This window comes from Balaenoptera physalus (genome assembly GCF_965194825.1).
Source record: "Balaenoptera physalus genome assembly, chromosome: 5".
Lineage (NCBI taxonomy): Eukaryota > Metazoa > Chordata > Mammalia > Artiodactyla > Balaenopteridae > Balaenoptera > Balaenoptera physalus.
The window spans coordinates 57,683,898-57,697,638 of NC_138884.1; the positions used below are offsets into that span (position 1 = coordinate 57,683,898).

The following is a 13,741-nucleotide window of genomic DNA, read 5'->3' on the forward strand; positions in this document are numbered from 1 at the left end:
TACCTTAAGGAAGTCTAAGCCGGCATCTCCACTGACCTCAGTTATCTGTTGGATATCTCTGTCCAGCATGACACTGGGCCAAGCCGGCCGCCGAGGGGGCTCAGTGGCTTGGGGCAGGTGGCATAGAGGCACGATTCCGGCCCGGAAAGAATCCCCGGGAAGCAGCCCCGGGAAGGCGAGAGCTAAGACACAGGTGTCAGACACCACCCAGGCACCTCCGCTCCGAACCTGCAGTCAGACGGCTGCCCTGATTAGCCAAGTACAAAAGGCAGTTCAGATGACTGCCCTCCTCCCAACCAATCGCCGGCCGGCCTGCCTGACAGCAGCGGGCCCCCTGATGAAAGGGGAAGTACACGCGGCCAGAACCCGAGAACCAGTTTCTACAGCGGCCGTGGGCACGCAGCCCTGTGCGCTCTGGCCCGCACTCTGCAGAAGCTGCCTGTCAGCCTGCTGCAAGCAGAGCCCGTGGCAACGGGTAAGCCCTCTCCTGCCAAAGGTCGCTCTAGGGTCCTTGGACTCACAAAAACTCGATGCACCGTGATGACGGTTAAATCGAAGCGAAGGACAACAGAATGAATGGCGCTGGCAGCTTCACTCCTAGGGCTCCCCTGCCTGCTCTTCCTCCCTCCCCTCGCTGGTCCCCACTAGGGCTTCTGTGCAGCTGAATAAGTTCAATTTTTAATTAGCTATGGTTTTTGCAAGCAACAGTTTCTCACAGAAGCTAGGAGGAGGGGAGGGAGACTCAAAAAGGACACTCTTTCTACAGTCATTGTTTCCAGCGATCACGTTCAATATTATAACCACCCCCGCAGACACAAAAATTTATAAAAGTAGTGCTTGTAAAAAACAAAACAAAACAACAACAACAAGACACTGCATTTGAAAATTCAGCCCAGTGGAGTGCCACGCAGCTCACCTTCGTGCATGGAATCCTGACAGGTTTCCTGAACTGCAATTGTGTTAAAGGAATTTCACGTACAACTATCGTCTGAGCCTCTGAAACGGCAGGCCTTTGCAGCTGTATGGAGAAGCAGAGCTTTCTTCAAGTTTTGGTACTTGCCCCAGACTGTAGGGGTCAGCTTAACAGTAACCACAGACACACACAGAGAGAAAAGCAATAGGGCACACAGAAAGAAAACAATTCCAAGTGTGTCTCAATTTAGTAACAGGCCTAAAGTGGGTATGCAAATGCATTTTCATTAGTTTACGGCTGCCGTGGTGGGAAAAAACAGATCACGGGATCCACGCATAATCTGTAAACCTCCTTGCTATAGAAGCTTCAAAAGACTTCCAGATTAATTTTTTAAGATGTGGAAAGAAGGAAAGGGAGCATGTACACACACACACACACACACACACACACACACACACACACACACTGCAAAATTCTGACGTCACAGGGAGCATTATACTCTAAACACAGTAGTAATTTCCACTCCAGACAGCAAGAAAGTCTGAAGCATCCTTGAGGATGTTAGTACATTTCAAAGGTGAGACTAACTGTATTTAGAGATTGTTCCTGTGTTAACTAGCAAGGCGGCTGTCTCTCCAGAATGCTCCCCTTGAATTCCAGAATTATCTCTATGCCTATAATATGAAATCTAAGGAAACAGGACTGAGGCAAGTGTGGGATAGGAACAGTGGTGGTCGCGGGGACAGAGAACCCTCTTTCAAAAGAGGAACCGCCACTGGATCTTGCACCCTGGATGCATTCTATCAGAAGTAGCCTTCTTTCCTTGAAGAAGGCAAAATTCTTACCCCAGCTTTATGTTTTCCTCTCCCACCCTATCGCCTTCCCACACACCACAACTGAGTTGCGTGTCCTTCCATCACAGGCTACTCTCACCAAACCAGAGTTCAAGGGCAGCCGGGCCACAAAATTCATTTTGAATGTGTCAGATTTAACAACCTCCTGCCACTGACCAGAAGCTGGTTTCCACAGTGCACAGTGACAAATGGCTCTGCTTGACATCTGGTTATCACAATCAGCCATCTAGTATGGGAATGCCATTCCTTCAACCAGCGGGACATGCCCAGCGGTTTAAAGGAGCCAGACGTCTACCCCCTCTTCATTTCACCAGTCATTTCCTAGTCCAGCTCTGTGCAATCTAAGCTCGCTTCATATCTACTCCCGTCCGAGCTCCCTATGACAACATCCTCAAGGGATTAATGGCTCCAGGGACTATGTCACTGTGTATGTTCTCATGGGTGCTATGTTACATTAGAAGAAAAGATATCTTTATGTGGTTCTTCAGAGAAACTAAAATGAGCAGGCAAGTATAGAAAAAAAATTGTATTGAAGCAATCAAATCACCTGTCCTTTCACAAATTATGAGATGAATAAGAAAGTCATTGTTATGTTTACAAAGAGTGAATGCCTATGCAGTATTAGATTGAACCACATGAAACTGTCAATATTTGACAATTTTTGGTCGACTACAATAGCAATTTCATGTGATTCAACCTGTAGCTGAACTAGTTATCTACTACACAAATACTAATTAACTATGTGTCAATACGCATTTACTATGTTACATTCTCTAATCGCCACAATTCTATAAGGTAAGTACTATAATTATTGTTACAACTTTACAGATGAGGAAAGGGAGGCTTGGGGAGGCTCAGGAATGTGCTAAACACCTCACAGCTAGCAAACATCGGGGGTGGGGGGGTGGAATTCCCTTGCTGGCAATCTGACCCCAGAGCCCATGCTTTGAACTACTGCCCCCTATGAAGGAGAATTTGAATTCTGACTTTGGCATCCACTAGCTTTGTGACCCTGAGCTGATAACTAAATTTCTCCAAGCCTCAGTTTTCTCTCCTCTGAAATGGGACTGATAATAGAACCTATCTGATGTGAGGACAGAACATGATGACGTAAGCAAAGCACTTAGCACAGTGCCCGGCCTGGGGGAAGACCTCAATTGTTACCTCATAGTGGTGGTATCGGCAGGGCAGTCACTCTGCCACCTTCACCAGGACCTGAAGTGACAGTCCACGGTGTGTCCCCATCACCCTTTGGTGGTGCAGTGGCCATGCGTGGGCGGAAGGACAGTGTAGCCTGGGTCCTCAAGTCTGGAAGCACTGCCCTTCAGAGTCAGCAAGGGTTACTTTGGCGCATAGAAAGTTCTTCACACTGGAATGTGCAGCACCCCGCAACCCCCTCATGTGGAAGAGAGACTCTCCTCGCCATGCTGCCCCCCAAACCCTGCCCTCAGCCCCATCTTCTATTTCCTGCTCGCTCTACTTCAGATTTCTATTACGAATCTGGAACGCTTTCACCGACACCTTAGATTTCTCGTTTATTACCTCCTAGCTTCTTTGGCCATCAGCTGTAGACAGTTAGGCAATCCAGGTTTGAAGAAGTACTGATGATCTAATCTGGAAGCAGAGCTGTGGAACCCACAGCAGCGGACCAGGAGGTGGTGGGCCAGACTTCCTTCTGGTTCTGCCACTGACCTGCTAAGTGACTGTGAACGAGTCACTTATCGTCTCTGGGTTCAAGTCCTCACTAATCTAGAACATCACTAAGTTTCTTCCCAGTACTAATATCTGTGGTGAAGGGGAAAAAAAGAATATACTAGATGAGCTTTTGAAGAAATGTGGAGTTTTTCTTTTTCCTTTTCTCTAAAAGCTAGTAGCGCATCTACTCAGGCACATCCTGTTTCCTTCTGATTACCTTTTAAACACCCACAGGCAGGAGAGTTTTATTTTACTCTGTTGATAAACTGCAGACCAAGATAGATGGCCTTGATTTCAGAACACCAGACTTCCATGGTATTTGTCCTTAATGATTTGCACATGTCCTTGTAGGGTGCTTGTTTGTGGTTAGAGATGGGGGTCTATGGAGAGAAAGCCTCACTAAATAATGAAGAAAATGTGGTTTCCTTATTTATTTTCAATTTCTTTGTGTCTGTGTCTGTGCATAACAGTTACACTGTTCTCCAGCAGTTGTAAGGTAGACATCCACTGTGTAAGGTAGATTTGGATGCCTGTAGAGCAGGGGTCCCCAACCCCCAGCCTGGTTCTTAACGGGGCCGCACAGCAGGAGGTGAGCGGAGGCCGAGCAGTGAAGTCTGCCGCTCCCCATCGCCCGCATTACCGCCTGAACCATCCCCCCACTACCACCACCCTGGTCCGTGGAAAAATTGTCTTCCACAAAACCGGTCCCTGGTGCCAAAAAGGTTGGGGACCGCTGCTGTAGGGCACTTACTTGCCTGTATTTTTATGGCACACTCCAGAAGCTCAAGGTACTTTCACAGAGTATGTTTTTTAAAATTAAAAGTTTGTCCTCAATATCCTGTGATAATCCATAATGGAAAAGAATATTAAAAAAGAATGTATACAGACTTCCCTGGTGGCGCAGTGGTTAAGAATCCACCTGCCAATGCTGGGGACACAGGTTCGAGCCCTGGTCTGGGAAGATCTCACATGCCGCAGAGCAACTAAGCCCATGCGCCGCAACTACTGAGCCTGTGCTCTAGAGCCTGCAAGCCACAACTACTGAGCCCACGAGCCACAAATACTGAGCCCACGAGCCACAACTACTGAGTCCAAGTGCCACAACTACTGAAGCTCGCGTGCCTGGAGCCCATGCTCCGCAAAAAGAGAAGCCACCGCAATGAGACGCCTGTGCACCGCAACAAAGAGTAGCCCCTGCTCGCCGCAACTAGAGAAAGCCCGCATGCAGCAATGAAGACTCAATGCAGCCAAAAATAAATAGATAAATAAATTTATAAAAAAAAAAGACTGTATACGTACGTATAACTGAATCACTTTGCTGTACAGCAGAAATTAACACAACATTGTAAATCAACTACATTTCAATAAAAATAAATAAATAAATAATATAGGCACTTCCCATATCTCCCCCACAAAAAAGTTTGTCCTCAATACTCCCAGGAGGAATTAAAAGACTTTTATGAATGGAGGAGATGGAAACAGCCTCTTGGCCTCTGATCTACTTTCTTTCCATAGCGCACTCACCACCTTCTAACATACTGGATAATTTACATTTGTATTACATTCATTATTCATTTCCTCTCCTCACAAGGATGTCGACTCCATGAGGACAGAGATGTGTCAGACCATGGCTGAGTCCCAAGCACCTAGAGCAATGACTGGTCATATATTAGATGCTCAATAAATAAATTAAACTTTATAAAATCATGTAAACGATTCAGGTAGAACTGTACCCTACACATCTCACTTTTAGAAATCATACTATGTCGTCAAAAATAAGAGGTATTGTACAAAAGATCACACCGGCAAGGATAGTGATAATGACCGAGGTGACGATAAACAAACGTGTGGGTTCAGTAGTTTAGCCCAACTCTGCAAATTCCCACATAGAGGTTCCAGGCTGAAAGAAAACTGGGCAGTGAGCCTAGAGAGAAACAATAAGCTCAGGTTCTCTTTTCTAGTCCATTTTCCTTCAATTTTATGGGAAATGGTATTTGGTAGAGAACTCCAAGTGTGTCTAAAGGAGTCAGATCCTTGAGGACACTCCAAGTGGAGACAGAGCAGTTGAGCCATGCTCACTTTGTATTCAAGGGAACATTTTTTTAATCCCAGTCTGAGCACACGTTGACATCAAGGTTGATAAGTAATGCTTATAGTCCTCTGAGCGTCATAAAAGATGTCAGTTAAGTCCAAAGTATTATTACACAATACCTTTCCTGTATAATAATTGCAGGACATAAAGCATTTATGATACATCAGAAAGCATGATATTTTCTCATTGCTAACATTGCTGATGACAGTCACACTTCTTCAGTTTAATTCTGCTCGTATTGTGCTGTCTCTGACCACAGAGACCACCAGGCCTAAAGTAATCGCATCACTCTTGTTCTTTTTCTCTCTTTACATTCACTAAATCTTTGGGGAAACCAAGGAATTTCTTCAGAAGAATGTTAGTGGCCAGAAGGTAGCAAATAAAGGCATGGGGTTCAGTCATCCCTCAAAGTCCCAACATCCCCAATGGGGAACCCCAAGTTACCATTTAGTGCTAAGAATAACAGGTAGAGGAATTACATTTGGGCTCACCTTTTACCCTCGGGGATGAAAAAAAAACTCTGGAGAAGGAGCATTGCGGAACACAAATTACGGTATCCTTAATGCCTCATTTCAATCTCTAGGAAAATTACACAGCTAATATAAAAAATGAGTAAGGTGTGACGGTAACAACAAATACCAGTTACATTTATAGACTTATATTCGTATTTAGTTTCTTAGCAGGGTGCTTACTCTGTATCAGGGAGGATACCAAGTACTTTACATATTTTAACTCTTCCAACAGCTCAACTAGGGAGGTACTATTATTACACCTACTTCACAGGTGAAGAATCTCAGGCACAGAGAGATTCAAAACTTGCCTGAGAGGGCTTCCCTGGTGGCGCAGTGGTTGAGAGTCTGCCTGCCAATGCAGGGGATACGGGTTCGAGCCCTGGTCTGGGAAGATCCCACATGCCGCGGAGCAACTAGGCCCGTGAGCCACAACTACTGAGCCTGCGCGTCTGGAGCCTGTGCTCCGCAACAAGAGAGGCCGTGATAATGAGAGGCCCGCGCACCGTGATGAAGAGTGGCCACCACTTGCAGCAACTAGAGAAAGCCCTCGCACAGAAACGAAGACCCAACACAGCTGTAAATAAATAAATAAAAATTAAAAAAAAAACAAAAAACAAAAAACTTCTCACCCTCTGGAAAGGTGGGGGGCACGGTTTTAAAAAAAAAAAAAACAAAACTTGCCTGAGATCACAAAAGTAGCAAGTGGTGGTAACAGGATTTGAACCTGGGCAGTCCGATTTCAAAGAATATGCTCTTTTTTCTTTTTTAAATTTATTTATTTTTGGCTGTGTCGGGTCTTAGTTGCAGGTGAGGGCTTCTCTCCAGTTGTGTGCAGGCTCAGTAGTTGCTGTGTGCGGGCTTAGTTGCCCCGAGGCATGTAGGATCTTAGTTCCCTGACCAGGGATCCCACTGGACCACCAGGGAAGTTCCTCAAAGAATATGCCCTTAAACACTACTGTCCATGCCAGATCTGCTGTGACTTAGAAATGGGATATGTATGACATGTACAATGTTGAGGTATTTTTCCAGCTGGCAGACTTTTCCTTAGGGAGAATATGCCACACGGCCCCCAGTCACATATCAGCTGAGTAGATCAGTTGAATGGCGCCAGCCAGCAGTAACGAGAGAGGCTGTCAAGCAATTAGCCTGATGATAATTTGGTATAATAAAACCTGCTTCAAATCATAATTTAAACGGACAGTGTGGAGAACATTCTTCCTTTCGCTTTCCTAACCCTCCATCTTGTCTACAGTTGAAAAAGGCAGTTTGAATCACAGTGGGGCTAGCAAACACACGTTCCTTGAAAAGAAATATGACAGGAGACCCACACAGGCAGGCAGTCAGCCCATTATGTGGAATTTTCACCCAGTCAGCAAACATTTCATGAGTGCTTTTGCTATGTTGGGCACTGGAGAGATCAAAGGGGGTAAGACACAGTGATTTCCTACCCCAGTTTAGTGTTGGAAATGGCCAACCATCCCTCTACTGGAAAAGACTCAGTCTGGACAACTGGTTGGAGATGAAAAAAGATAACTGGGAAACCAGTGTTTGAGCTACCGGGCTGGGAAACTCACATGCCAACTGGGCCAGGCAGGCAGGGTCAATGCACAGAGTGGCAATGTCAGCTCATAGGAAGCACCGGCGTCCCAAAGTAAACTGGAGGGGGTACACCTCACCTGATGTGGGTATACCCGGCTCCAACCCACTGCTGTCATATCACCTGATTTTTCCAGAAGCCAGATTCTTGTGTCAAACTCCCACATTTTTAGTGAGGATTAAACAAATGTTTGCAGGCCAAATACTTCTAGATCAAACAAATGTCTGCAGGCTAAATATTTGTGAGATGTAGTTTTCAAATTCTGTTTTAAAGTTCAATCAAAGAACTTTATTAAATTCACTGAGTCGACTAGCTTTAATAGTGGATTTGGTATATGTTGACCTTCAGATCCTTATGTACACCTAGTTTAGATCATTTAAAATTTTTTATTGACGTAACATACACAGAGTGTATCAGGTGCACTTATCTTATGTAAACAGCAATATAGATATAGATATAGAATATTTCCAGCATCCTCATGCAGCTTTTTCCAGACTTTTCCAGCCTATTCCAGACTCCCTGTCCTCACTTTTGACCTCCATCATCAATTAGCTTTGCCTGTTGTTGCCTAGTTCAAATCTTAATCACAAGAAATTGATACCAGATGTAGTTGCTTCAGGTCTGAAAGAAATAAAACTGGGTTTAAACAAATAAAGGGACAACCAAAAAAGAGTCCCGGTAAACCCAACACCACACACTTAGCCCAGTGCTTTTCAAGTTCTGATGCTTCTGACTTACATGCACCTTTGCTTTCCGAAAACTATCATTTCCTGTGCGAATAACATAGGCCAACTATGTACTTGTCACTCTGCATAGAGTGTCTCATTCAAGCATCACAAAAACCCTCTGAGATACAAATTTAGATAAAATGTATTCCAGCCGTACAGCTAAAGAAAACCTGACCGTGGTAGGTACGCAGCTGGATCCACACAGCCAACTTGTACAACGTCTAGGTTCAAAGAAAGGACTATTACAAAGCCCAGGTACTTTTCCACTGGACCACACGTCCTACCCATAAAATTACCAAATGGTGTATTTTCTTAACTCTTCCACAAGAACATCATAAATTTTAGTTCTTAACCAGGAACATAATGAACCTTATTGAATTTAGCATCTGACTAGGAGTTCATGCTTCACTTTATAAGGATTGGTGGTGGTGGTTTGAAAGCTGACCTTTATTATCTAGGTACTTTTATTTTTTAAACAACTTAATGAGAATATATATATATTTATATTTATACACATATATATAAATATATCTGAATCACTTTGCTGTACACCTGAAACTAACACAACATTGTAATTCAACTAATTAAAAAAAAGACACTCAATTGTCTGACACATAAAAAAAGTCAATAAATGTTAGTTATCATGATGATGATGATGAGATGTTTAAAACAAACCTGATTACGAGGCCCAACAAATTAACTTCCCAGGATATTGAAGCAATTTGAAGATAGGATGCTGGAACCATTCTGGGTGAACAATAGTCAAGAAATAGTGGAAAATATGAGAGTCTGAAAAAAAATCATGATTTTTTTAAAGTGGAGGAGTAGATGGTAATAGATTCTAGAAACAGTGGACAGGTGGATTTCGTATAGACCTCTAGAAAAAAAAAAAATCTGTAGGAGATTAATTTGATGGTTCATGAACACCCAGAAAGTCATCTGTGGTCACTAGAAACCACCTTGGGCTTGCTGAGAGCAAGTCATGCTAACATCTCATTTAAGAAATAAAATGACATTATAATTTTATAATCTGTCCATCCTTTGTGCTGTTGTATTACTCACAAACTTGATAAACAAATCTTCCTCTGTCAAAATAAAATAACTTAATGAACTCAATGGTAATATATAAATTTATAAATATATAAATAAATATATATATTTAGCATAGGTCTTATCTATCTTTATTTACCTAAACTAATTTCCTGGGGCTTATGAGAACATTGTCTTGTATGAATATGGTTCTGAGACAGGAGGCAGATTTGGATGTTTAAAGACTTTTCTCTCTCTCAGGAAATTTGTGTAGCGCGAAAATGGGATTAGAACAGTTGTGGCTACAAAATTTGCTCTAAGAGGGGCTCCCTTGGTGGCAAGGGGATAATGCAGGAGTTACAGGGAACTTGTCTTGAAGCTGTGCTCCGCATAGTAAGACCAGAGCCATTTTCTAAAGATGCCTTCATTCATCCTTTAACAAGATTGAGAAAACATCAATTGTTTATAGCAAAGAATATTATTTTATTGGGTGGGCAACTAATGCATATTATTGGGAGGTGGAGAGAGGAACTAAAAGCCCCACTATCTGCCAATACCACCCCCATGTTGCTGCCTCTAGGGAAGATGGGCTCATTCACCTGATGCCAAACGACAACAATAAAGGGAGCTAGATGGTCGACTATTCAAATCAAGAGACAGAGCTCTCCCGGTGGCTCATCCTTTCAACAAATGGGGAGAAGCTTACCAATACTTCTCATGTAGAATGATATAAGCCACTAGGAAGTTCATTCGCGCCCAAGGCTTTTTAGTCTGATATATGCAAAACTTCCAAGTACATATATTACCTTTTACCTCAATGGCCACAGTGAGACCACCTATCCTATTTGAACTCTAGAGTCAGAGCTATTGAATCAGCTTCTTCTACTTTAGGTAGCTCAGAAACTCAACTAACATCTGGTGAAATACCCAAATTTATGAGGAGCACCTGTTTCAAAATTTAGATCTGAACTCTAATGCCCAGGATTGCGGTCCGTGGATAACCAGACGAGTTAGGTATGCGACCTTTCCTCAAATCAATACCTGTTGCTTAAGAACTTAAGCCATTTTTAACTCACAACTTTAATCTTTGCTTTAGTCACCAAATTTTTTTTCTAATTTTATTTAAAAAAATTTTTAATTGTGGTAAAATACACATAACATAAAATTTAACCATCTTAACCATTTTTAATGTACCCTTCAGTGGTTTTAAATGCAGTCACGTTGTTGTGCAACCATCACCACCAACCATGTCCGGAACGCCTTTCACCTTACAAAACTGAAACTCTGCACCCGTAAAACAATAACTCCCCGCCCCCCTCCCCCAGGCCCTGGCAACCACCATTCTGCTTTTCGTATCTCTGAGTTTGACTATGCTAGGTAACTCATCTAAATGGAATCATACAGTAATTGTCTTTTTTTAAAATGAATTTATTTATTTATTTTTGGCTGCGTTGGGTCTTCGTTGCTGCGCACGGGCTTTCTCTAGTTGCGGCAAGTGGGGGCTGCTCTTCGTTTCGGTGCGTGGGCTTCTCACTGCAGTGGCTTCTTCTGTTGCGGAGCACAGGCCCTAGGCGCGCAGGCTTCAGTAGTTGTGGCTCGTGGGCTCTAGAGCACAGGCTCAGTAGTTGTGGCGCACGGGCTTAGTTGCTCCGCGGCATGTGGAATCTTCCCGGACCAGGGCTCGAACCCGTGTCCCCTGCATTGGCAGGCGGATTCTTAACCACTGCGCCACTAGGGAAGTCCAGTATCTCTTTGTAACTGGCTTATTTCACCTAGCATAACATCCTCAAGACTCCTCAGTGTTGCAGCATGTGTCAGAATTTCCTTCCTTTTGCAAATTCCTTTTCTTAACCATAAAATGTTTCAAGTTTATATAGCACGTTAATCAATCAACTAGATTGAGGGGGAGTATTTGGTTTGTTTTTTTTTTTGTTTTTTTTAAAATAAATTTCTTTATTTTATTTATTTATTTTTGTCTGCATTGGGTCTTCGTTGCTGCACGCGGGCTTTCTCTAGCTGCGGTGAGCGGGGCTACTCTTCGTTGCGGTGCGCGGGCTTCTCATTGCGGTGGCTTCTCTTGTTGTGGAGCACGGGCTCTAGGTGCGCGGGCTTCAGTAGTTGTGGCTCGTGGGCTCTAGAGTGCAGGCTCAGTAGTTGTGACTCATGGGCTTAGTTGCTCCGCGGCATGTGGGATCTTCCCAGACCAGGGCCTGAACCCGTGTCCCCTGCATTGGCAGGCGGATTCTTAACCACTGCACCACCAGGGAAGTCCTGGTCCGTTTAATAAGACTTTAGGGCTTGGAAACCATAAGAGAGGGAATGAGATGATCCGCTGAAATCTTTAAAGCTGTGGTTCTTTAGGGTGCATCAGAACCACCTGGAAAGCTTGATAAACCATCAGTTACTCGGCCAAAACCCTAGGGTTTCTGATACAGTAGGTCTAGAGGAAGGCCCCAGAATTTGCATTTCATAGGAGGGCCTGGTCAGTGAACACACTTTTGGGAACCACTGTGATCCACTCAGGGTTAAGCCTGGAGGATTCCAATTACCAAAGATTTCCTATAGTACAAAGTAGTTGAGTAATAATATATATACATGTCACGTCACCTTAATCCAGTCATCTGTTGATGGGCACCGGGGTTGCTTCCACGTCTTGGCTATTATAAACAGTGTCATTATAAACACTGGGGTGTGTGTATCTTTTAGAATTAGTGTTTTCCCACCTAAGACAGGAGACTTGCAGTTATAGAAGAAGGGAAGCATAGAGCAGAGTAAGAAATAGCGAGAAAGTCCAGTCCTTGCCATTCCAGGGTATTGTGGGAATGATGGAGAGATTGGTGGCAAGTCACACAGTCAGAACCAAGTTCTGGTTTCACCTCTCTGGTCTCAGGGAGAACAGGGCAAGCACGCAAGGAAAGTGAGGGGAATGTCCAGGGTGTCAGCGAAGCTTGGCTCCATTGCTCTGCTGGAGACTCCAGGAGAAGGTCACTGTGAGGAGGGCCTGGCTCAGCTCCATTTAGATAGACATCGGATGCCAACCAGTACACGTGGAATGGGGCAGCTATGATGGGTGAGATGATCCTGGGGTGGACCCCTGGATCAGGGGTTGTTGGGATGGAGAACTTGGTAGACGCTAAGGTGTCTGAAGCTAATGGGAGCTGAGCAAGGGCCAAGTCTGCCAGTGGGAGGTTGCCAGGGATCCCCAGGGGCATTGTCCAGGCCAACACGGACCATGGATTCACTAGCTGCAGAATTCAGTGGTAGAGGCCAGCAGTGACAAGGAAGACCAAGACAGAGCCTAGGGACCAGGGGATAGTGTGTCCAAAGACCTGTACTCACCACTGCCCAACCCTCCAGACAGTAATTTAGCAAAGCAGTTGGACAGTGAAGACAGAAGATTACATCTGAGAGAGGGTGCATTTTATGTTAGAGACTGAGTACTACCTCAATGGACTGACTATTCAAACGATTAGACCAGGCTAGCTTTTTACTTGGCTAGGACTAAAATTTATTGTTTTGTTTCCTTGCTAACCAGCAAGTGTGAGTTTGTGAGGAAGACCAGATTAAGTTTTGGCAGAATAAAAGGGAACGCTCGTACACAGTTGGTGGGAATGTAATTTGGTGCAGTCACTATGGAAAACAGTATGGAAGTTCCTTAAAAAACTAAAAACAGAACTACCATATGATCCAGCGATCCCACTCCTGGGCATATGTCCGGAAAAAATGAAAACACTAATTCAGAAAGATACACGTACCCCAATGTTCATAGCAGCACTATTTACAATAGCCAAGACATGGAAACATGGAAGCAACCCAAGTGCCCATCAACAGATGACTGGATTAAGATAATGTGACATATACATATATATATATATATATATATATATATATACACACACACACACATATATATTTACTCAACACCAAAAAAGAATGAAATTCTGCCCTTTGTAGCAATGTGGATGGACCTAGAGAATATCATGCTTGGTGAAGTAAGTCAGACAGAGAAAGACAAATACCATATGATATCACTTATATGTGGAATCTAAAAAATAGTACAAATGAATGCAAATACAAAACAGAAACAGACTCAAAGACATAGAAAACAAATCTGTGGTTACCAAAGGGGAGAAGGAGGGGAGAGGGACAAATTAGGAGTATGGGATCAACAGATACAAACTACTATATATAAAATAGATAAGTAACCAAGATTCACTGTACAGGACAGGGAATTATACCCATCATCTTGTAATAACCTCTAATGGAATATAATCTGCAAAAATACTGAATCACTATGTTGTACACCTGAAACTAGCACAAT

The 13,741-nt window shown here is 43.6% G+C and overlaps 1 protein-coding gene across 5 annotated transcripts in view; it reads right to left on the reverse strand.

The window, feature by feature from the left end:
- The window catches only part of SHROOM3 (shroom family member 3), a 311,421-nt gene that overhangs the window by 164,981 nt on the left and 132,699 nt on the right, over window positions 1-13,741 (reverse strand). The window contains exons 1-2 of one of the 5 annotated variants that reach the window (XM_082463702.1): window positions 6,748-10,856; window positions 4-6,374 (exon numbers count right to left, since the gene is read on the reverse strand). The exons of the other annotated variants lie outside the window; for them this stretch is intronic. The gene's annotated coding sequence lies outside the window, so the exon portion shown is untranslated. Of the gene's footprint in view, window positions 1-3; window positions 6,375-6,747; window positions 10,857-13,741 lie in introns of those variants that run through there. 5 annotated transcript variants of the gene reach the window in all.